At 42.7% G+C, this 25471-nt stretch overlaps 2 long non-coding RNA genes across 5 annotated transcripts in view; one reads left to right on the top strand and one right to left on the bottom strand.

The window, feature by feature from the left end:
• Positions 1 to 8053: 8053 nt before the first annotated feature.
• On the bottom strand, positions 8054 to 13378 carry LOC140847177 (uncharacterized). 2 transcript variants are annotated; one of them, XR_012126878.1, is made up of 4 exons: positions 12706 to 13378; positions 12022 to 12069; positions 11623 to 11727; positions 8054 to 8613 (listed from the first exon to the last, which is right to left on the bottom strand). It is a non-coding gene; the product is annotated as an uncharacterized lncRNA (long non-coding RNA). The 2 variants fall into 2 exon arrangements; XR_012126877.1 differs by lacking the exon at positions 8054 to 8613 and having other exon boundaries at positions 8621 to 11727.
• LOC108404854 (uncharacterized) overlaps positions 12939 to 25471 on the top strand; it is a 24771-nt gene continuing 12238 nt past the window's right edge. For all 3 annotated transcript variants that reach the window (XR_012126874.1, XR_012126875.1, XR_012126876.1), the window contains exon 1: positions 12939 to 13044. This is a non-coding gene — a long non-coding RNA (uncharacterized lncRNA). The remainder of the gene's footprint in view (positions 13045 to 25471) is intronic.

Below are 25471 nucleotides of genomic sequence, written 5' to 3'. Positions count from 1 at the left end.
ACAGTGTGAATAATTTCCAAAATCACTAAATATTCTATAGCATTTTCTTTACCTACCTTTTCATAAACATTTTATCTATGGAAAATTTCAAACATATACAGAAGTACGGAGAATGTAAAATGAACCCCCATGCACTCATCCCCTAGCTTCAAAAAATGTTGACATTTTGCCATACTCTGTATGGCACTGTTAATAATGGCCTAATGTGCACTGTCCACATGTGCTGTAATTTACTGGGACTGTACCTTACTGTTGGAAAATTAGGATTTTATTTTTTCACTATGATAATAGGATTTAAATATCTCCCATATAGTGATAGAAGTACAGGAGTATTCTGACATTCTGTTTTAGGTGTTGCCCTGCTCCCCACTTAGCCCAATACTGATCCTCTTCTGCCCTCAGGTTTCCAAATGCAGAGCTGGAGACAAGGATTCTGGACATGTGACTTATTGAAGGAGGGAGGGAAATAGAGCAAGGAAGAGAGGGGCTGAGCAAGGATGTGTTGTCAGGGACCCTCTGACCTGAGCTTTCCCATCTGGGTGCTCTGGAGCAAAACTCTTAACACTGACTTGCCCTGCTATGGACAGGGAGGTGGGCTTTCTTTTCCTTCATGTCTATAGCCCCTGGCAGCCCAGGGGCTGGGGTCACCTCCTACTCATTTTAGGGGGAGGGAGAGGCCACAGGGCCAGGTGAGGGACAGTGACAGCCTGTGAGGGGGTCTGAAACACCAAGACGCTCATGTTCTGCATCCTGAGACCCTTGCTGAGACCTATTGATAAGTGAGATTTCATAAAAAGCATCTGTGAGGTTACAACAAATCTTCAGAGCTCTTGGCTTAAACTAGAAAAGAGGCAGGAGGCAGGAAATGAATCTCTCCTCTTTTCATATCTGGCTGCAAAGCTCACAGACGCCCAAGCTCAGGCTGCAGCTAGACATGGAATGAGATGAAAGATTAGGCCACATGATGGCTCCAGCAGAATTTAAGAAAGAAACAAACAAAAAAATTAGTCAATAAAAAGCAGCAGGAGGCTGCAGGGGATGTGGAGTGGGAGACAAAGGGACAGGCAGAGGGGAGATTATCCCAAGTTTCTGCAGATTCATGGGCCATTGGAAAAAGCTGGCAGGGAGCAAAGAAACTGCTGAGAAGGGGATATTTAGATTTTGGAATAGAGCTTCTGTTTGTCAGGCAGGAGAGCTGTTTGCAGACAGGAGGGTAGAGTGGGACTCGCCTGGTTCCCTCAGAAGGTTTAGGTTCAATACACAAAGCAGGTTGGGCTCTTGGAGAATTAATATTCTCACGCTTAGAAGTGTGAGGCCTGACCTTCTGAAGGTCATTGGCCTGCTGTCCGTCCTGCTGCCAGACACGGGAAGGGACAAGAGAGAAGACATTGCCATCTGTGCTTCTGGGCTGCATCCCACCCACACACATTTTATTGACTGGAATGTGGACTGTAAGAATCAAAATCTTGAAAAATCTGGGTCTCCAAGATTCACACATGGCCCAATGGAATTGTCTCAGTAATGGCTGCCCCCTATAAAGTGGTCACACCTCACTCCCCACCACTCCCTAGTAATTTATATCTGCCCGCCTCATTTATCAGATTTTTGGCTGGACCACCCACCAAGGTTTCAGGAAGTCCAACCTCAATTATCTTTTTTTCCATCAAACATCTTTTGAGGCTCCACTCTCTACCCCTGCTACAGCTATTTGTCTGATGTTCAGGAAGACAACAATGGGCAGGGGGAGTAGATGGGGAAGACCAACATAGAGGGTAAGGATGTGAGCCGTGGAACCAGACAGTTTGGGTTCAAATCTTGGCTCCAGTACTAGCTATATGAGCTTGAAAAGTTGTTATACCCACTGGGGACTCAGTTTTCTCAACTATAAAATGGGAATAATGAAATGAATAAACACATAAAGCTCTTGCACTGATGAAGTGTGCAACGTTAGCTATTATTGTGATTGCTAGCCCTGGACTCTGATGTTACTGAGCCTCCTGCTACACAAGGCCACTCCCAGGGCTGTGCTTCCACTGGCCATCAGTTACAGAAACTTACCCTGTCATACCTTATTTGGAAAGAATTTCAAAATCCAGAATGTTCCTACAGCCTCTGGAGTTTTCGGAGCACATCCGTGCATATGTTCCCATGGAGCCTCATTCATCCTGCCAGGTGGGCTGGACTTGGATGAGCACGAGTGACTCCCTCTGACAAGTGATTGGACTGAGAGTCAGAAGGCCCCATGGTTCCACACAGGTCACAGGCAGTTAGGATGCCCCTGAGTTTTTCCCGGGGGAGGGGTGGCATCATGGGAATGCTTGAGAACCACAAGGGTATAGTTAGACCTGGAAATGAAGCACCTCAGAGGGCAAAGGTGAAATCCTGTTCCCCCACTGTGGGGAAGTTGGGGTTTCTATGGCCAGGATACCCACTGAACTCAAACCACCTGATGATGTAACTGGCCTGTTGCTAGGCTACCACTTCCACACCCATAGGCAATAAGCTATTATTGTGCTATATAGAGAGCTTGGCCCAGTGCTCTGGGCGGAGGCAGAGATGCTGGTGCTTAACCCACCACCGGGAGAACGAACCGGGTAATAAACCCTTTCACCCCAAAAAACGTTTTGCTGTCAATTTCTTTGATCACATTGAATCCATAGTGAACTTGCCCGGGGCTGAAACCCACTGGCAAGACACTAGGGTTGTTTCAAGTGCTTGGGAAGTCAATAGAGCAAGGATTTTTGTGCTGACTTCAGTATGTGGCCCTCCTAATTGGTCAAAACTTTTCCTAATGAGTGTGACCATTCCTTTCCTCCACAGCTCTGCTTGGGTTTGGAGTAGAGGAAACAGCGATTTAAAAACCCTTTAGCATGTTTGATGGACTCTGGGAGAGTGAGTATGGCTTATGAACAAACAGAGGGGTCCCTGCTGGAAGAGACCTAGGCCCTCCACCCAGACATAGCCACTGTGGAGAGCAGAGGCAGGCTGGCTAGCGGGCCCCTGCTTGGTGTGGGGAGGTGGCTGGGGACTCGGCCCTGAGTACTGGGCATGTACAGTGTGGTGCCTGGTGCCCCCTGGTGGATGCAGAGTTGCTCTGCAGGACAGCTGTCTGCATGATCTTACTGGGTTCACATGAGGTGGCCCATCTGTGGGACTAGTCAAATCACCACACCCATCTCACAGGATTGATGATAGGACCTAGGGCACACCAGGCATGCAGGCACCTCCTTAGAAGCTCTGCAAAGCCCTAGGCAGCTGGAGCTGAAGAAAGGGTGAATCAGCTGAGCAAAAGTCAAGGGAGCAGTAGTCCGATTCCCTGCCGAGCTCTGCCTTATTGACAGGAGTTTTGTGTGAGTTGTTCAGATGTTGTGTATCTCCTCCCTTTTATAAGAACAGTGGGACTCCAGTAGCCTCGACTGCGAGAGAACACCCACCTGTTACCCTTAAACCTTTTAAGAAGCAGAACTGAAGGACAGAGCAATGTTCTTTTTTTTTTTTTGAACATTATATTTACTAGGGTCCCTCCTTCACCAAGTCCCCCCCACAAACCCCGTTACAGTCACTGTCCATCTGTGTAGTAAGATGTTGTAGAATCACCACTTGTCTTCTCTGTGTTGCACAGCCCTCCCCATGCCTCCCCCCCAAGTTATACATGCTAATCGTAATGCCCTCTTTCTTTTTCCCCACCCTTATCCCTCCCTCCCCTCCCATTCTCCCCAGTCCCTTTCCCCTTGGTAACTGTTAGTGCATTCTTGGGTTCTGTGATTCTGCTGCTGTTTTGTTCCTTCAGTTTTTCTTTGTTCTTATACTCCACAGATGAGTGAAATCATTTGGTACTTGTCTTTCTCCACTTGGCTTATTTCACTGAGCATAATACCCTCTAGCTCCATCCATGTTGTTGCAAATGGTAGGAATTACTTTCTTCTTATGGCTGAATAATACTCCATTGTGTATATGTACCACATCTTCTTTATCCATTCATCTACTGATGGACACTTAGGCTGCTTCCATTTCTTGGCTATTGTAAATAGTGCTGCAATAAACATAGAGGTGCATCTGTCTTTTTCAAACTGGGCTGCTGCATTCTTAGGGTAAATTCCTAAAAGTGGAATTCCTGGGTCAAATGGTATTTTTATTTTGAACTTTTTGAGGAACCTCCATACTGCTCTCCATAGTGGCTGAACTAATCTACATTCCCACCAGCAGTGTAGGATGGTTCCCCTTTCTCCACAACCACGCCAAAATTTGTTTTTGTTTGTTTTTTGGATGGTAGCCATCCTTACTGTGAGGTGATATCTCATTGTGGTTTTAATTTGCATTTCTCTGATAACTAACGATGTGGAGCATCTTTTCATGTGTCTGTTGGCCATCTGAATTTCTTCTTTGGGGAACTGTCTGTTCAGCTCCTCTGCCCATTTTTTAATTGGATGATTTGCTTTTTGTTTGTTGAGGTGCGTGAGCTCTTTATATATTTTGGATGTCAGGCCCTTATCGGATCTGTCATTTATGAATATATTCTCCATACTGTAGGGTACCTTTTTGTTCTATTGATGGTGTCCTTTGCTGTACAGAAGCTTTTCAGCTTGATAGAGTCCCACTTGTTCATTTTTGTTTTTGTTCCCCTACCCCGGTGAGATATGTTCATGAAGAAGTTACTCATGTTTATGTCCAAGAGATTTTTGCCTATGTTTTCTTCTAAGAGTTTTATGGTTTCATGACTTACACTCAGGTCTTTGATCCATTTTGAATTTTTTGTGTATGGGGTTAGACAGTGATCCAGTTTCATTCTCTTACATGTAGCTGTCCAGTTTTGCCAGCACCATCTGTTGAAGAGACTGTCGTTTCCCCATTGTATGTCCATGGCTCCTTTATCGTATATTAATTGCAGGTCTATGAATTTTTAAAAAGTGAATGCATCCATGCAGTCAGCATCCAGATTAAAAAACAGAACATTAACAGATCTCAGAAGAGTCTCTCATTTCTATTCCCAGGGAACAACCGTTCTCCCTTCAAAATAACCACTCTTCTGACATCTGTCACCATAAAGTGGTTTTGTCTGATGTGAACTTTATATAAACGGAGTCATCCTTTGGGGTCCGCCTTCTTTTGCTCACCATTATGTCTGTGAGATTCATTCCTGTTGTTATTTGTGGATGTAGTTCATTCTTTTAGTTACTGAATATTCTGCTATCTGACCTCACCTAAATTTATTTATCCATTCTTCCACTAATGGGCTTTGGGGTTGTTTCCTCTTTGGCGCTATGGTGCTATGAGCATTGTGGTACATGGCTTTTGGTGAAAATATGTATGTATTTATGCTGGAGATAGATAGGTAGGTAGATAGGTAGATAAAGAGATAGAGAGACAGGTAGAAAGGTGATACGAACATATGTGGAATTGCTGGGTCATAGAGTAGGTGTGTACTTAGCTTTAATATATTTTGCCAGGTTTCCAAAGTGGTTGTCTCTATTTACAACCCCTCAACAGTATATGGTTGCCCCAGTTGCTCCACAACCTTTTACAATTTTTTATTTTTGTGTTAAAATACATATAAAATTTACCATCTTAACCATTTTGAAGTATACGGTTCGTCTCTGTAACTCTTCACCTTGCAAAGCTGAACCAGTATTCACTAAACAGTAAGTCCCTGTTTCCTTCCCTGCCCCCAAGGCCCTGACAACCACCACTCTACTTTCTGTGTAATTTTGTCTACCTTAAGTATAAATGGAATCATACAGTATCTGCCTTCTGTGACTGGCTTATTTCACTTAATATAATGTCCTCAAAGTTCATCCATGTTGTTGCTTATGTTAGAATCACCATTTTTAAAGGCTTGGTAACATTTCATTCTGTGGATATACCACATTTATTTATCCATTCGCCCACCAAAGGACTCTTGGGTTGCTGCCATGTTTTGGCTATTGTGAATAATGCTGCTATGAGCATGGTGTATAAATATCTCTTTGAGAACCTGCTTTCAATTACTTTGGGTATGTGTCCAGAAATGAAATTGGTGGATCACATGGAAATTCTATTTTTAGTTTTTGAGGTCCCTCCATACTCTCTTCCAAAAAGACTTTTGCACTCCCCAACACTTTCTCTACATCCTTATCAACACTTGTTATTTATATGTTTATTTTTATAGTAGCCATCCTAATGGGTGTGAGGTGGTATCTCAAGGTAGTTTTGATTTGCATTTCCCTAATGATGAGTGATGTTAAGCCTCTTTTCATGTCCTTATTGGCCATTTGTATATTCTCCCTCTTTTTGTTTGTCCTTTGGAAGTTTGATTATGATGTGTTTTGGTGTAGGTCTCTCACTTCTTCTTACTTGGAGTTTGTTGAATTTCTTGGATGTTTATGTTCATGTCTTTCATCAAATTTGGTATTTCAGCCATTATTTCTTTAAATATTCTCTCTGCCCCTTTCTTTTCTCCTTCTGGGACCCCCACAGTGTATATGTCAGTCCTCTTGATGGAGTCCCACAGGTACTTTAGGCTCCATTCCTTTTTCCGTAATATTTTTTCTCTCTGTTCCTCAGACTGGATAATTTCTATCATTCTATCTTCAAACTCAGTGATTTTTCTTCTGTCCGCTTAAGTCTGCCCTTGAATCCCTGTAGTGAATTTTTCACTTCAATTATTATACTTTTCAGAATTTGAGAATTCTGAGTTTCAGAGTAAGCCCCAGAATTTCTCGGGAACAATTTCTGTTCATTTTTTTTTTCCCTTTGAATGGGCCATAGTTTTCTGTTTCTTTGTATGCTTTGTGTATTTTGCTGAAGACTGGATACTTGAAAATAGTAATGTAGTAACTCTGGAAATCAGATTCTTTTTTTTGTTTGTTTGCTCTTTTTTGCTTTTGTTTTGGTTGTTTCTGTTCATTCGATTGCTGCAGGCTGTCTCTGAGCCAAGGATAATCCTGAGGTGTAAACTTAGCACCTTCTTAGGACTTTTCTGAGTCTTGCCTTTCCTTGGGTACATGTGGTCACTTTCTAATTTTCTCCATGTATGCAGTTGTTCTGAATGTCCTAGTATTTAATGTCTGGGTCCCAAAGGGGGAAAAAGAAAAACGAAGTGGGGGCGGGAAATAGGGTGCTGGCTCTTTAAATCCCCTGGCATCACTTCCACCCTGGTGGAGGGGCTTGCAACAATGGGGGATGGTGCAACAACAATGGCTGCTCTTCTCTTTGTACCTCTGATATCAGGAGCAGCAACCAGTGATCAGAGCACAGATCCCTGATATTTGGAAAAAACAGTCCTTCTTGGCCCACCCTGGCTCCCCCCACTGTGCAAGCTGCTCCAGGAGTAGATGCACAATGGCCTGCCACATGGTTGAAGGTGGGGGGTGGGCATCTGCTACTGTGCTAAGTGCTGAAATCAAGTAAAATTACCTTCAATTTGCCATCCAACCCTTCCCTTGGAAGTGGCAAGCCTTAAGACTCTAGAGTTCAAAATTGTTACATCAGACAGATACTGTCCAGGCAATTGTCTAGGTGGGGAGAGAGAATTCCTATCCACCGATTCCACTTCTGAGTGTATACTCAAAAGAATTGAAATTTATCTCCCAGAATCTTCACTCTACAACCTTTTGGACACTTGGTACTGCCAATTTTTAAATATAGCCATTTTCTCAACTTCATTAGTAATCAGAGAAATGAAAATTTAAACCACAAGAGATATGCTACACATCTATTAGAGGGGCTCAACTAAGGAAAAAAAATCTGACAATACTAAGTATTAGTGAAATTTGGAGCAAGAGGAACTCTTAGACATCGCTGGTGGGAAGTAATATGGTGTAATCATTTTAGAAAATAATTTGGCAGTTTTATAAACTTAGATATATATATATATATGTACATATATCTAACTTTAGATATATAAATATTCCATTCCTATGTATTTTCCCAAGAGAAATAAAATATATATTCATGCAAAAACCTGTACATGAATGCTTATAGTTTTATTCATAATAATAAAAAACTAGAGATAACAGAAATATCCATAAAAATGAATGGATAAATAAAATGTAGTTTATCTATCAATTAGGAGGAATGAACTTCAGATACATGCATCCACATGGATGAATACTTAAAAACATTAATCTGAGATAAAGAAGCCAGACCCAAAAGATATGGTATGATTCCATTTACGTAAAATTCTAGAACAGGCAAAACTAAGTTACAGTGACAAAAAGCAGATCGGTGTTTCCTGAGGTGTATGCCGCAGGACCAAGAGGAGACTGACTGCAGAGGAAGATGAGGGAAATTTGTAGAATGATGGGAATAGCCCACATCTTGATGGTGAGGATGCAATACATTTATTAAACACATCTAAGCATACTCTTCAAAAAGGTGCATTTATGGAAGGAAATTGTACTTCATGAAAAATGTAGTTATTCTAGCCTGATGGCTGTGAGGTGGTTTTTCATTGTGGATTTCATTTTCATCACACCTATGACTCATGATGTTGAGCACCTTCCACATATTTCTTGCTATTTGGATATTGTATCAGGGTTCTCAGAAGGCAAGCTGAAACTCAGGAGAGCTTATAGTAGTTCCAGTCCCAGTCCAACAGCCTCAAGTCCCAGGATGAGCCAGGGTTTCAGTCCTAGTCTGAAAGCAGGAAGAAAACCAATGTCCAAGCTTGAAGGTAGTCAGGAGTTCTCTCTTGCTCAGCTTCTGTTCTATTTATGACTTCAATTTATTAGATGGACCCACCCACATTACGAAGGGCAATGTTCTTTAGTCCGTCTAGTGATTCAACTGTTAATCCTACACAGAAACACCCTCACAGACACATCAGAATAATGTTTGACCAGATATCTTGGCACCCTGTGGCCAGTCAAGGTTGAAATATAAAATTAACCATCACAGATATCCTGATTTGTGAAATACTTATTCAAGTCTTTCATCCATTTCTGATTGGGTTATCTTTCTTTTTGATTTACAGGAGTTTTTAAATATATTCTGGATATAATCTTCATGAGATAGATGAATTGCAAATTTTTTTCTAATGCTTGCCTTTTCACTCTCGATGGTGTCTTTTCATTACGGTTAGTGTTTTGTTGTATCTTAGGAAATACTTGCCAATCGACAGGTCATGAATTCTACTCTTGTCTTTTAGAGCTTTATTGTGCTTTCTTTTCTCATTCAGCTCTATAATTAATCTGGAATTTATTTTTCCTATGTGGTGTGAGGTAGGGATGGATGTAACCCCCAGCACCCCACAATAAATTCAATATCTCTTATTGAAAATGTCATCCTTTGCCCTCACCCATATTGAGTCACTTTTTTCATGAATCAGGTAACCATATAAATGTGAGTTCACTTTTAGACTCTCTATTCTGTTTAATTTTTCTATTATCCTTGTGCTAGTATCATTCTTTTCAGATTACTATAGCTTTAAATAAGTCTTGATACATGGAAGTATAAGTCACCCTTCTCACTTAATCTTCTTTAAGAATGTCTAGAATGAATATTTTTGGCCTTGTGCATTTTCAGATGAGCTTACAATCAGCTTGTTATTTTCTATTAAAATTTTTGCTGAATTATGATTACAATTACATTGAACCTATACATCACTGTGCGTAAAATAGCAGTATTTCCAGAATCTCTTGCCTGGCTTTAGTGCATCTCCACATAATGGGAGTTTCCAGGGGTTGAAGAGGAGTAGCCATCTCCATATCAATAGGTAATTACTTGGGCAATAGAGGGCTTATCTGGACTGGAGAGGTTGCGTGGGGGCTTGTTGACTGCCACCTGGTTGCCTTGTGGGGAAGCAGAAGTGGATGACTGCTTGTAAGAAATAAACTTTATTTCTCCCTTTCACTGATTTTGGTTTCAAAGGTATTTTGCCCTAGGATTTGCCCCTGGAGTCAGTCACTTTAGGGAGAATTCACATCGCTATAATATGTGTCTTCAATTCAAAACATGGTATTTCCCTACATTTATTTACGTCTTTTGTCAGCCTCAGTAGTTTTGCAGTATCAAGATTTTACATGTCTTTTCATGAAGTTTGTTCCTATTTATATATTTCTAATGCTGTTAAAAAGAAATACACAGGCCCAACATGGTGTCACTTCTGCTAGGCCAAGTCACAAAAACAGGGCCTAATACTTAAACCCAATTACAGTTTCAACCTCCCCCAGAAATACAGTCAGTCAGGGATTTTCTGATCAGCATCATTGATAAGATAATCTGTCACATGAGCTTTCTCCATCTTCCATAAAAGAAGACAGAATAATCTACATTATAAGGCCCCCTGCTCTTCCCCCTAAGAGAAAGTGACCTTGCCTGAAACAATCCCTTCTTTTCTTCTGTGACTAGCTTTTTCCCCACCTTCCTGTCTATAAAAACTTTATGCTTTGTACAGTTCTTTGGAGTATCTCCTTACTTGCTAGAGGGGATGCTGACCAGATTCATGATTTGCTTAAAAAAGCCAGTTAGATCTTGAAATGTACTTGGATGAATTTTTATTTTTAACAATGTTAATGTAATTTACATCATTAAAACATTTTCATTTTCTTATTAGTTTTTGCTAATATATAGAGTAGAATTTATATATATCAATCTGGTATTTTACAACCTTGCCAAATTCATTGATTAATTTTAATATTTTATCTGTAGATTATTTGGATTTTCTTCCTTAAATATTTGAAAGAATTCACCACTGAAGGCATCTGGGTCTGGTGTTTTTTGGTTTTGTGTGTTACTTTTCTTTTCGTGGGAGCTAAGGGCTTGCTCTGAAATCTTGTCTGTCCAGAGGCCTTGACGTTTGTTGATCCTTCATGTGTTACATGGCTGCTCCTTCATTGATTCAGTTACCTGCTCAAATGCCACGGCCTCAGAGAGGTCCTCCATGACTGTCCTAGCTAAAGTACACCCACTCCTCTCAACGACCATTTCTTTTTTTTCCATAGACTTAAAAACCCCTAATTTAACTCTCCCCAAAAGTTGTTTATACGTTTGTTGCTGATCTTCCCTGTTAGAATGTGAGCTCCACAAGGAGAGCTGTCAATCTCATTCCCTTCTGACTCTTCAGTGCTTGGCACACAGCAGTTACCCAATAAATATTTTTAAAGTGATTAAATGAATGAAAGAAAGCCAAATGGATGCCCTTTGACATGACAAAGCTCCCAGAACACGAGAGCAATGATGAAAAGTGTTCATCATTGAGCCTCACCATGTTAATGTTAAAAACTGTCTAGGATCTCAATCAGACTTAGCATAGAAAGAAAAACCTGCAATATAATCCTGTAGTCTCTGCCAAGTTACTATGTCATTTTGAAACAAAGTGTAATGAACATAAAAATAAGACTTTCTAAGCTTCTGCCTTTGTAAATGGAACAGTTTAATGTTATTTTTTAAATTTATAGAATGAAATGTAATATGATGGTGAAAATTTTCTTCTTAACAGTGTTGAAAGTACCATTTTAGATTCCATGTAAAACACATTCACTTGGGAGAAGCTTCCTGAATTCTGCCCTACTGACATTGGGTTTAAGTAATACCTTCATCCTCATGATTTTTTTGATTGCAAGTGACAGAAAACTCAACTGAAATTGAGCAAAAAGTTGTTTTTTTTTCCCTTCATGCAATGGAACATTTCAGGGATAGGGATACCTTTAGCTTGGTCTAGCTCACACAGTGTCACTGCATTCTAGCCTCTCTGTCACTATATTGCTCTTCTGTAATGGCTTTGTTCCCAGGCAGGTCCTTCCCCAATGACTAGGAGACAAACAAAAATTTAAAAGGTTAATTTTAGGGAGTGAAACATCTTAACTCTACTGAGTTCAGACCCATCCCTGAACCAGCCCCAGTGGCCAGGGCACTGCAGAACTCTGATTGGCTAGGCCTGAGTCACATGCCACCAATGAAAACACTGAGACTAAGAGTAGGGGCGGAATGGTTCCCCAAAGGGACAATAGCAGATGTCCACTAGAGATCTGTCTGCTAATACAGTCTAGTGTACTGAATGCACATTCCATGTATTTAATGAATTAATCTGAACAGGAAAAATACCTGAAAGTGCTCTGATTTGACCAGACAAGAGTTCAAAGGCTTGCGTTTCTTTCAGATGATCATTCAAGTAAAGACAAAAAAAAAATAAACATATATTTGGCAAGTACAAAAGACATGCAAAATCTGTTTTATATATAAGGCTCCACCAAAGATTTCCTTCTAATAAAGGGTTGCATTGTTGAAACGTGTTTGGATACCAACAGGACTAAATGGGGGAAGGTAAGGATTCCCTGTTGTATCCCAGGGCCCTTTTAAGTAAGAAGGGGTGTGCAATTCCCCAATTTAGGGAGAGAGGTCTGGTCTAACAGGGCCTCTGGGAGCATATTTCAGAACAACTCTCAGACAAAGGCGTTTGGAAGGTTCTGAGCTCCGTTAAAAGTGAAAACTTATAACCTGTGTAATTAATTGAAACAGCTCCACAAATCACACTGCTACACAACCTTGTCATTAAGTAAAACAAACTCCTGTCTGTGCATTTGCAAGGCTTTCTCATCGTTCATATGTCAGCTCAGACGTCACCTCCTCAGAGAGGCCTTCCCCGATCGCGCAAGCATTCTCTCTCTCATCACCTATATTTTTCGTCGCAGTCATCCTTACAAACTGGCAGTTATTTATTATATTTCGTTTCCCCCATCAGCCTGAGAACTGCATTAGGGTAGGGATCTAGGGCGCCTAGAATAGTACCTGGCGCTAGGTTGGCGCTCAACGGGGGGTGAGAAATCCGCTCAGACAACTGTGCAAACGCTTTCTCCCTGCGGAGCCGACCCCAACCACACGGAAAGGTGCGGGGCTCTGGCTGCTGGTGTGCCGAGAGTGACAGCTAAGCTGAAGGCCCCGTACCCGGTCCCGCCGTGTCCTTGTTCTCTTCCGCGGGTCTCCATAAAGTTCATTTGGCGGCGCGCCGCGCAGGGGCTTCTGGGAAGGCTGGCCTTGGCCAATGAGGAAGTGGGAGTGAGCGGCGCGAGAAGCGGACGCCAAGTTGTCCTGCCGGAACGTGGGTGGCCGAGACGGCTTCAGTGCCAGGTAAGGGGGTACCTGGCCGCGTCCGTATGCCCAGGTCTTGTCCTTGAACCCGCGGCACCGCGGCTGGACGGATTCCGGTCCTCACGCCCGGAGCCATGCTGCTCGCACCTCCGTTGGCCTCGTGGTAGCCAGGGACGCCTGACGCCCGCGACCTAGCGCCCTGACGCACCGTCCCCCATTAGAGCGTCGGGCTGTGCCCTGCGTGTGCCTACTGTCTGCCCTCGTTCTGCTGGCGGAGCGTTGGCCTCCGGGCTCTGCCCCTCCCCAGCTATAGCGTTGGGCCGCACGGGGCCACGCCGCCACCTCGGCCCTGCCCTGCAAGCCCGTCCTTGGCTGGATCGGCGCCCCCTCACCGCTGCAGCCCACCGAGGCCTGATACCTTTCTCACTGAGCCCTCCAGCTCTCCCGCCCCTTGTGGGTACACCTTTCAGGGAGCGGTTGTCCTTCGAGGGAAGGGGTCTTTGGGTTGAGGGTGACGACTCGGCGAGCCTTGCCCAACCCTCGGCCTGTCTCCTGTACTGCCATCCCGGGGAATGCCCCTCCCCATGTGAGGAGATGCTGGTGATTACAACCTGGAGGTGGCCTGCACTTTCTCTGGGCTCACAGCATCCCATCCTCGGCAAAGGCAATGCCCAAGTTTATGGGCTCTCCTTTTAAAAGAGTACACGGCCGACTGCAGGAGTCTTTGGACAAAGTTTGTACGACCCATTCACAGAGCCGCTGGTCCTGGTTTGCCCCTTTGTCAGGTGTGAGTAGTATTTTTCTTTTTTTTGTTTTGGCTGCAAAGTGTCAGTAGGAGCAAAGGTCACCTATTGTATCTTCTCTGTGGGGTCTTGGGAGTGTGTCCTTGGGGATAGTAGCTTTTATCTTTCAACTATTCTTTGTGAATTTGTGTTTGGGAAGTTTTCCTTTTCCATTCATGGTGATCTCATTGAAGTTCATAGTTTTAAGTACTCACATGTTAGGCTATCAGATCCATCGTTCTATCCCCAGCCTCTCCCTAGACCTATATCCAGCTGCCTACTTAGCATCTCTATTGGGATGATTGATGGGAAGTCAGACTGAACATGTCGAGATAGGGCTAGCAAGCTGCCTCCATCTCCCTTCCCAAAGTGCTCTTCTGCTTTTCTCATCTCAGTAATGTGAAAGGCTCTGGCCAATAACCTTGGAGGCCTCCTTGACTGCTCCCTCTCCCTTCACATCCAGTGCTTGCCACCCTGGGCCAGTGCTCACCACCTCTTGCCTGGTTTATCGAAATAGTTTCCCATCAGGTCTCCCTGCTTCTGCCCTGGCCCCTATTTTCAGCATGGCGGTTAGAAGGATCTCTCTAAAATACAGGTCAGAAGACCCTCCAACTTGTCTTCCATCTCATATAAAGACAAACTCTTTATAGTGAGCTGTGTCCCACTGTTACTTTCTCTTTCATGTTCTGCTCCTCTCCTTCCACATCTCAGACATGCTCTGGCCTCAGCGCCTTTGTGCTTGCAGTTCAATATCCGTATGGTTTGCTCCCTTCTTTAACGTTTTTCTCTGTAAGTCATTTAGTGAGACTTTTCCCACTTCCTGACTTCCTTTACACCCTTAGTTGTTCTTAGCACTTCTATTTTACTTACCTTGTGTATTGCTTGTCTTTCCTCCCTATAATGTGTGTATGTAAGAGGGTTTCTATCTGTTTTGTTCCTTGATATATCCCTAGCATCTATACCTGTCACACAGTAGGTGCTCAATAAATGTGAAAGTTAATGTTACTGGTACGGTTAGAGGTTTGGGGATAGAGTGGTGAATGAGACAGGCGGCTCCAGTGAACTGATGTTCCTATGGAGACATCACTTGCAGTTGACACAGAGATAGAGAATGTAGATTCGGGGCTGTTTTTTAAAAAAGGACAGGATATCTGAACAGAGATGGGATTGAAATGAGCAAGCAAGTCATGGGAATATTTGGAACAAGAGCATTCCTCAAAGGAGAACAGCCAATGCAAAGATGCTCAGGTGTGAACATGTGGAGCCGTGGGAAGCTTGAGTATCTGAACGTGCTTCTTGATGGACTGAAGTAGGAAGTATGATACAGGAGGGAAACACACATGTTCTAAGGAGGGGAGAGGTCAGTAAAACCTGGAGGTGAGCACCCAACCTTGGAACAGGTCACTTTAATTCAGCAAACATTTATTTGGTCCCTATTTTGTGCTAAACTTAGCTGCTGATGATTGAAAGTTGAACAGTCCATGGACCTGACCCTACCCTACCACTTTGCTGCGTGCTCACGGTCTTTCCTGGGTGAGTGAGTGCCATGTGGGGTGGGAGAGGAAGCAAGCTCTCTGGTGTCTCTTTTTAATAGGCCACTAATCCCATCATGAGGGCCCCATTTCATGACCTTATCTAAACCCAGTTCCCAAAGGTTCCTTCTCCAAATACCATCATATTGGAAGTTAGGACTTCAACACATGGATTTTGGAGGGGGGGCACATTGCAGTCATTGGCCCCTGGAGCATTCTCTTGTGTCTCTAATCATTAGTAAGGATCCCAGCCAGTCACCCTCTACCCCTCAGGATAACCAGTGTTCTTACTTCTAGCACCAAAGATTAGTTGTCTCTGTTCTTAAGTCATGCATTATGTCTTTTTTTGTATTTGGCTTTTTAGTTCATCATGTCTGTGAGATTTATCCATATTGTTCCATATAGCTGTAATTGGAGTTTTTCCATTGTGTGGTATGCCACCATATAAAAATATACCACCATAAAAAAAGCAGTGGGACAATTCTGTATATACAGTGGTTTTAGGATTATTTGTTGTTAGGGGGGTGGACTCAGACTTTTGTTAGAATCATCTGATAAAGTTATTTTCTTATTCTTATATTTGTTTTGCAGGGGTTCCTAGTGCCTCTGATGCTGGTATCATGGCCCTGAAGGCAAGAAGCCTTCCTTGTTTCACAGCAGGGTTTCTCAGCCTTGGTACTACTGATATTTTGGGCTGCGTAATTGTTGGAGAGGCTGTGCCGTGGCCCTCTAGGATGGCCGGCAGCACCCCTGGCCTCTCTCGTCTGGATGGCTCTCACAGATACACTCCCTGAGTTGTGACAACCAAAAATGTCTCTAGATGTTGCAAGTGACCTCTGGAGGGCAGTCTGGGGAGTGGAGAATACCTGTAAATAAACCATCTGAGGCCATGCGGAGGTGCAGAGGGAAAGGGTGATAAGAACCTGAGGGAGAAGCCAAGGGACAGCGCTGGCGGCATTGGGGAGGGCAGCCGGTGGTGGTGGTGGTGGTTGGGTGTGGATGAGAGCCACTGCTTTAGAGAGAAAAGCCAGAACCACATCCAGAGACCTTTTGAAGGCTGACTTGGTGATGTGGCCCTGTTATGCCACTTGTAAGATAGCCTGGTGTCATGCCTAAGGTTCTGTATACAGGTAATTCCCATCACTAAAATGGGGCTGCAGCTTCTAATGACACCTTGAATTTAATGACTGATTAAAATATCCTGCATTTGTAGATTTTTCATGGTGGGCAGGCCGTTAGAAGTCACCTGAGCCAAACTCCTTATCTCACTTGTGGCAGAACTGGGACCCAGAGAAAGGGGAAGCCCAAGTCCCAGGGTCAGAGGGCTGATGTGGGGCAGAGCCAGGCTGGGGCCCATAGTTCTTCCATCCCAGACCTGCTTGATTGGACAATGGAGAACTTATCAGAAAATTCCCAATACTTTTCTGTGGTGCCAGGTTGCCTCTTTTTGCTCATTGAAAATAAAATAACACAAGTGGTATTTTGTGTATCAGGAGAGCTGACACTACACGTTCCTACCACAAACCCTGAGTCATCCAGGCCAGTGCTAGTACTGAATCACCGAGGTATTTAATTTCTCTTCTGTCAGGGGTAATTTATTGTAGTTCTTTGTTGTCTCCAGAAGTCTACCCTCTGAATGAATAATGATTCGGTCCAGCTCTCTTTCACTTAGTCTCACAGGACTGTAAAGAATTTCCCAACAACACATTTTTTCTGTCCTTTTCCTCCCCTTCCTAGATAGAGGTGCCTGAAACAATAGAAGCTGTTAAGGTGTAATTTTCTTTTTGGTTGTTGTTGTAATTGAAAGCTGACAGATACAGTAAAAAGTGAAATGACATTGTCATCTAACCATAGTTTACATATTCAAAAGAAGAAAAGAGAGCAGGAACCATCCTCAACTTTTGACGCCTCCAGTGAGGCTTTACTCATCAATCATGAAAGTTACCATTGAACACTGTTCCTGTGAGTAACTCTGGGGGGGAAATCCCGGGACCAAATACCTTTGAAACCGAAATGAGCCAAAGGGAGAAATAAAGTGGGAGAAACCCCCTTTATTGCTTTAAAGCAGTCATCCATTTCTGCTCTCCCATGTCTATCGTGACCAGGCTGCAGAAGAAGGGACTCCACCCAACCTCTCTGGTCCAGATAGGCCCTCGCTTGCCGTTGTAATTACATATAGATATGGAGATGGACTACTTCTCTCCACCCTTTGGAAACACTGATTGATAATGGAGATGCACTGAGGCCGGACAAGAGATTCTAGAAATACCGCAGTTTTACCCACACTATATTTTAATCCTACTAAGTCTAATTAATAAGATTTGGAAGGCAAGATTTACACTTTAAATTAAATGCTGAGTTTCTTTTGAATGATACCATTGTGGAAACTTAGATTTCTAATAAAAACCATATTTTATAGTAGGAAATATAACATATGTTTAAAAATTGTAATTGTCTTCCAGAAGTTCTTACTGAATGATACAAAGTTGTGATTAAATAAGTAATAATTTAATATCAGCTATTTACTAGAAGAATTTTTGAAACTGATATTTTTATAATTAAAAATGACAAAATGTCACCAAGTTGGCATCTTTGGAAAAAAGCTAAAATAGCATTTTACAATGATAGAGATCAGTGGAGTCTGTAGAATACTCTGTATTATTGTGGGGAAAATCGAAGTTCCTATCACCTTAACCTTAAGCTACTTAATGATGTAACTGGCCTGCTGCTAGGCTATGGCTTCCACACCCATAGGCTATAAGCTATCATTGACTGAGTCACTACATAAAGAGCTGTGCACAGTGCTCTGGGTAGAGGCAGAGAGAAGGAGGATTACAGACCTGCAGACTGTTGGATGCAGACTTCATTCTAGTGCTCCACCTATGTCCCCCATATCTCTGGCAGAACAAGCCGGGTTACCCGAAGAACAACGTTCCTTTGTCATTCCTTGGTCTCCACTGAATCCGCAAGGAACTTGCCCCAGGGCCGAAACCCATTGGCAAGACAGTTATCAACCCCTTGATGTTGGTAGGGATTATCATTTTTGTATGGATGAGGAAATTGAGAGGAGAGATTTGGATTTTATTCTCAGGGTAAATCTACTCACCTTCAGCTAGTAAAAGTGAACATTCTAGATTGGAACCAGGTATGTGGGTTCAAAGCCCTGTCTTCTCCAGTTTACCCATTCTGTTTAAAAATTAAAAAAGAATTATTTTACTGTCACATTAAAACTTTTAAAACAGGAAAAGGAATAACATTTTTATTTGTTCATTTTGAAGAAAAAAGGTATAAATAGCATCAGTTATTTCCTCTGATGTATATAAAATTCCCCCCTTTGGCAACATCCCAACAGATACAGCAGCGTTAAATATGCATTTGTTGGGTTGCAGGATCTTTGTAGTTGAAAGAGATCATCCTTGTTTATGTGGTAAAATTAGAATTCCACGATGAGCAGTAGTAAGTATTGTTTGACTGTATTGAAATTCTGCAGGGAAAGTAGTTGGTGTCATTTTCCCTGTGCAAGTCATTGAATCAGGAGAGATTCCTGAAGAAAAGAAAATACTGGAGAAAAGACAGATGGCCTTGTCTTTATCTTTTTGTCTCTTTCTCAGCCCTTTTGTATTTCTTAGATAACTGGGCTTTTGGATTGTGGGTGATAAGGAAAAGGAAAAATTCACTTGGATTTAGTGTTTGCTTTGTACTTGCAAAGGGCAGTGAGTTCCCTCTAGTGTGCTGTGCACTAGGTCAGAAGAACATTTACTGGACAGTTTTCGTCATTCATAAAACAGTTCCCCCAAAACTACTCTCCAAATAAAAATCTTGAGGTGAGGGGAATGTCAGCAGGCCTATTGTGTCCCTCCTCGTTAACTCTTTGTTATGGTGTTTCCACTGCTGAGGCCTGGTAAGGGTAGCTCTGCCAGGGGCATGTGGCTGGTAAGTAAATATAGGTCTAGTTCAGATACCGTAGGCCAGCTAGGCAATCGGTGGGCCAAATAAGCTAAGGTTTTTTAAATGTTTTAATCACTGAAAATAAAATCCAAAGAAAAATATTTTGTGACACATGAAAATTATCTGAAATTCCAGTTTGAGCTAAGGTTTGATCAACGTTTTATTGGAACAAAACCATGCTCATTTGCTTACATATTATCCACTTTCAAGCAGAGTTGAGTAGTTGCGACAAAGAATGGTCTAAAAAGCCTAAAATACTCGCTGTCCAGCCCATTTACAGAAAAAGTTTGCTGGCCCTTGCCCTAGGATACCAGTCTCAAGGACTCAAAACTAGGAAGGAGTTTGGTAGAAGGTGTGGAATGGATGGCTGTGAGGCTCGTTCGTATTTTCCTTTGTCTTCTGTTAGCTTTGAGGATCTGAGGCACTTTACAGGAGTCTATGTACTTTACAGGAGCGTATCCTGGAAGTAGCGTAAGGCATAGGTCAAGAGAAGTGAGTAACAGCTCTCTTTGGGGTGACCCCATGGCCTGTAAAGCTCTGATTCCCCAACTGGGAGTCCACAAAGCCCTGAGTGCATGAAAAGATATGATCTTGTTGCTGATGCCTTAAAAGAAAAGAAACTAGTAAATTAACAATTAGCAGCAGAAAACAGATGTGTAGACATTTTAATACAGTAAGCATGAACACCGTAAAAGACTAAGAATCAGACCATCTGCAAAATCCTGAAGGGGCCATTCTTTGAGAATACTGATTTAAAATGATCCAGAAATGCCCAGTACTGTGAATATTTAAGTATCTACTTGTAAGGGAAAAATACTCTTCCTGTGTTTCCTTTGCTCTCGCTACTCTTCTGTAACACCACTTCTGACACCAGGTGAGTGGGTTTTCCACACATCAAGCAATTTTCAGATTCTCTGGACGCCAGCTGGATACCCTACAATTTAACTCAATTCCATAGTCTCTACTGGAGATAACATCAGATCCCACAGGTTAAGGGTTTAGTCCCACAAGACTGCTGCCCACCCGCCTTGAAGTTTGCCCTTCATGTTAACGCTTTCGGGTGGTTGAGGTCCGTGGAGGCTCATTAGGACTGCCAATGGCATAGCAGAACAATTTGTTGCTCATACCCTGCGACACTCTCTGAAGCACCTGTCAGTGTTGCCAAAGCCTCTCCCAGTCGGGCTCAGATCAGTCGTTGCAGACAGAGAGGAGCCCTAGTGCTGTGAGTCTGTCTTTGCTGGCCTCTTCCATCCAGCCCGTCTTGCTGCATTGGCTGTTCCACCTCCACCTCTGTGGGTTCTCAGTGTAGCATCTTCCAGGCTCCCTCCATCATAGCTCCCAAAGGGTGTGGCTGGTGCCCAGTCTGTGTGTGTCCTGGCCAGATTTTCCCAGGACAAAGTTGGGACGTCCTCTTTCCCTGCTCTTCCTCCCCTCCCCCGCCACCAAATCATTGTAGTTCTCCCTCTGTGTGGTTATTTTCGTGATCAGCTTTCATTGTTTAGGGTCAGAATTGATATTTGGTTGGCTTAGCCCCTTTATTTTATGGCTAAATTGACACTTATTTTGTTTAGGGGATAAAAATTGTCCTTAAATGCATGAAATTAACCATAAATTTAAAATTTTTAATGAAATGGGATGATGACTACATTGAAGTATAGCAAAATTCCATATGTACTTCTATAGGTTTGGGATTCTTTTTACCTGAAAAATGGGCTGTTTCTTTTAAAATACCACTGTTTTTTGTCTGACCATTCAAGGGAAAGCACTAGTGTGGACTAAGTGATCTGAATCCATGCCATTTATACTGTCACTGCCTTATGCTGTGCATTCTCAGAAATGTTAAGTATCAGTTGGTAGTCAGAAGGGAATGTTTCTGCTTTGGTCTTTGCTTGCCAGTGGGTGCGGATGTGGCAGGGGAGTGCAGGAAGCCTTCGAGAACAGACTCTACAAATGGAAGAATAAAACTCCCTCCTATTCATTCAACAAATGAGCACCTACTGTGCGCCAGGCACTGTTCTAGGTAGGATCTTAGGATGATTCAGCAAACAAAACAAAAATGTCCTTGTGCAGCTTACTTTCTGGCAGGGGTGTCAAACAGTAAGAGATGAGGCAGTGGTAGGAGGGGCGGCAGTTGCACTCTTCAATATTTTTGCTGTATGTTGGCATCAAAGACATGATGACAGGTTAGCTGAGACAAATTAGGAAATCAGCCATGAGCATATGTGAGAGAGGAGTGTTCAGGTGGAAGAAAACAGGGACTACAAAGGCTCCAGGGCAGGAATGTGCCTGACCCACTGGGGGATCAGCAGGGAGGCGCATGGTGGTTGGAGCCCCGGAAAGGAAGGGGAACAGGGCTAGATCTGAATCTGAATGGTAAGGGAGGTGGGTCTGCATCTGTCTGGCTTCAATCTGCATAGTAGGTTTAAGCAGAGGAGGGATGTGATGTATGTGACTTTGAAAGAATCCGTGGTTGCTGGGTTGGGAATAGGCCGTGGGAGGCAAGTGCTGAAGCAGAGGTGATAGTGACTTGGATGGGTGGAGGTGGTGGGAGGAGGTGGATTCTGCATGCATTTTGAAGGTAGGTTTGAGAGGCTTTGTTGGCCTGTTGGATGCGGGTGTGAGTCATGGAGACCTTCAAGGATTTTGGCCTAAGCCCCTGAGTAATGGAGTCTCCACACTGAGAAGGCCAAGGAGCAGGTTTTGCAGATGAAAGGTTAGAGCTCAGATTTGGGCATATTCAGTTTAGGATCTTGGTTAGAGATTCAGCCTTTATTTTACCATGGTCAAAAAAAAATTCTGTTAAATCAACTTTAAAATTTTTATTTATTGGACCATATTAAATAAAATCATTACTTTTATTTCACATTTATTATTTATATTTAAATCCATCACTCTAGATCTTTGTATGGGCTGAGCATTTCCTTTGTCTGAATTTGTCTGATATGGATGTGAAATGTTAGATATATATTTTTTCCTTTTCTTTCTTCTTTTTTAAATGAAAAAGTTTTGTTTCATTTAGTTCTTTATTCAGGTACTTTCAAGATTCTGTTTTAGGAAGGAAAAAAATTATTTCCTTCTCTTTGGCTCTGTTAGATAAATTATTATTCTTCAGAATAAAAAAATAATGGGGGAAGTGGCAGAATATTACTTTTCTTTCCTCTTTCTTGTGAGCGACTGATTCTCGTAGTAGAATGTTATTGACTTTGTAGTTTTCTGGGGAAAACATCTCTCCATCAGGCAGGAGCCATTGTTTAAAAATATCTTTCTTTTTCTTTCTTCTATTCATGAGAATGCCTTCCTCATTCTGCCATCCCCATTTCCCAAACAGGTGCAGATTGCCAGGTGCAGCTTGGTTCTGTTAAATCCAAAAAAATGACAAAGATTATCTAACAACTTTAGGTAAAGAGTTATTGTGTATATGACTTTCTGTCTAAATACTGAAGTCAGCATGACACTTCGTAAAGAATACCGAGGTGTTTTCATGTTCAGTACAGCTCAGCTATGTTTCTGTTAGCCTTTGCCCTTGCCTTTAAAGTTAATTTCCTTTAATGTTAATTTTAAAACGTCCTTACTCTTTTTTACTGTGGATTTATGGTGCTAACCATGCCCTTTTATCATTAACCGTTGCTTCATAACTGAGATACAATTATGTACTGTGATAACATTGTCTCTGCAGTTCTAGACCAGTGGGATTTCAATAGTGAAGTAGGAGCCATGGGTTCAAAACAAAGTAGAAAAGTATAATTAATAAGAGCTACTACTTAAAGAATTTGTTCTTTTTTGAATAAATAATGATCCTGTTAAATGTAAATTTTATTTTTTTCATAATGGTGATACTGTTTATGTTCTGTTGAGTTAAATACTGGTAGAAGTTAAAAACATTTTCTTGGTCAAGAACCATATGAAAGATAGTACAGTATATGTAAGATTCATCTATGCGTAATATCCATTAAATACCAGCACCACTGGGTGGTCTTGCTAGTAACATTTCATGGTCTAGAAGCCAGGTGCTATTTATACTAGTATAAATATTATCAGCAGTGGTATTTCTAAAAGTAGTAAGTATATTAACAACTAACGGTAATATTCTGCATATTATATGTACCAAACATACGGATCTCTGCTCTCAGTAACCTTGTAAGGTAAAGATTTGTGTGAATGGAGACTTGGACATGAATTTTAAAAGACCGTCTTGTATGTTAGTGAAGGGGCAGGTGTGTGAGAGTAACGTGGGATCAGTCAGAAGACCTATATTATTGTGGTCTCAGCTCAGCCTCATGCAGCAGTGAGTATGCTGGGCACGGAACTGAGCCCTGTGGGCTCGAGTTGCTTCTCTTGTCTGCTTAGGAGCCTCACAGAGTTGAGAATCATATGAGACAAGGGCTGATGAATGGCCGGTGCTCTGCAGGTGGTGTTTTTCTAAGACAGGTGGAGGAGGAGGTGCAGGGTGATTGTTCTTGAAGCCTCCCAGAGGTTGTCACCATGGCTTTCATTTCCGTGGCAGCTTTGAGTCTGTGGAAGGAGGCAGGAATTCTGGTCTGTGTCTAAATATCTTTGCATTTGTTCTGGTGGGAAAAATCAGTCTTGGGGTTGTCAGTTTGCACAGAAATGATCTATTTCTTCATAGCCTGACTCATTTTCTCTGTCAGGCCTGTTTTTGGCTAAGTTCAGGAACAAATCCTGCTTGTTGATGAGCTGTCTCCTTGTCTGTTTACAGAAAGTCCTAGTGGTTTGTTAAGCTTGTAACAGATTCAGGCAGTGTTTGAAGCCTGTCTTTCCCTTGATTTAAGTCTCTAATTGTTTTCTCCAATGGATACTGAGGTGTTGGGTGAGCTCCTTCAGCAAGCTGAACAGCTTGCCGCCGAGACTGAGGGCATCTCACAGCTTCCGCATGTGGAACGGAACCTACAGGAGATCCAGCAGGCGGGCGAGCGCCTGCGTTCCCGAACTCTCACTCGCACGTCCCAGGAGACAGCAGATGTCAAGGCGTGAGTGCTGGTGGGGAGGCAGCTTTGGTACTGGGTGGCTGGGGGCAGGATCTGTTTTTTCTTTCCTGCCTTGAGTTAGGATGCAGTCTGTAGATGAGAGACACGGGCCAGATTCTTGGGAATTCAGAGTTTTGTAAACCTGTCAGCAGTCTTGCTTTGTCTTCCTGCCTTGGGTTTTGTAGCCTGTTTGCCTGACCAGGCTGTGAGCTCCTGTCCCAGGCAGAGGCGATCAGAGTGGGAAAGTAAGAGCTTTGTCATGCAGAAACCCATCATAATAGTTCCTGCTTGGGTTCACTGACTATTGGGTCATAAATGGCTCCCATAGGTATATTAGTAAATAGGGACCACACAGATAAGTGTTCCTTTCAAAGGCAGAGAGCGCTCATCAATGAACAAAGTTTTTAAGAGCACTTGGAAGGCATTGATGAGTAGTCAGTGATGAGAAGCCATCCACAGGAGGAGTGACTCTGTTTGTGTCTTGTCAGTGATCCCAGAAGCTCCTTCTGAAAGGCCTTGGAGATGCAGTGCCTGCCAGTTGGTGGTAAAACAGGAAAGTGGGTGAACCCCGAGAGAGTGCAGCTGTTGAAAAGTGCTGACCGGCTGGCTGGCCAGTAGCTGCTGCTTTCACACAGCGTCAGTTGGGCTGTTGTCTCCACAGACATGTGTTTGGAGTTCCCAGTGTGCCAGGCCTTGGCCATCTCTAGGATATAGCCATGAACTAGACATGGTCCTTGCCCTGAAGGAGCTTGTCATTTTGGGAGGCAGGAAAACAAAAAACCCTGCTAGTTACTGTGGGTCAGAAACTTGGCTAGTCTTAAGATTTTGCTTAATCCTCACAACAGATATTAGGACTGTTGTCCCCTTATAACAGTTGAAAAGCTAAAGCTCAGAAAAGGCAAGTAACTTTCTCCGATTACACAGCTGGTGTAATGGTGAGTGGTGAGCCAGGGTTCTAATCAAGTAGCCTGACTCCAGAGTGCATGTTCCTTTAGCCCTGATAGAAGGGCCATGGGAGAATGGAGAGGTGCTATTACCTTGGTGGGTCTGGAAAGTTACAGAGGTTCTGTGTGGGAGATATGAGAAATTATTAGTCATCTGCTTAGTCTTCATTCCTTGAATTTAAGAATGACTTAGATGCTGGTGCTAATGGGGAGACATTATTTTGGGTCCATAATAAATGTCACGGGGGTGAGTACAAGGGCTATATTATTTTTCC

The sequence above is a fragment of the Manis javanica genome, chromosome 17, assembly GCF_040802235.1.
Source record: "Manis javanica isolate MJ-LG chromosome 17, MJ_LKY, whole genome shotgun sequence".
Taxonomy (NCBI): domain Eukaryota; kingdom Metazoa; phylum Chordata; class Mammalia; order Pholidota; family Manidae; genus Manis; species Manis javanica.
This window is presented reverse-complemented; position numbering and strand designations above follow the sequence as displayed.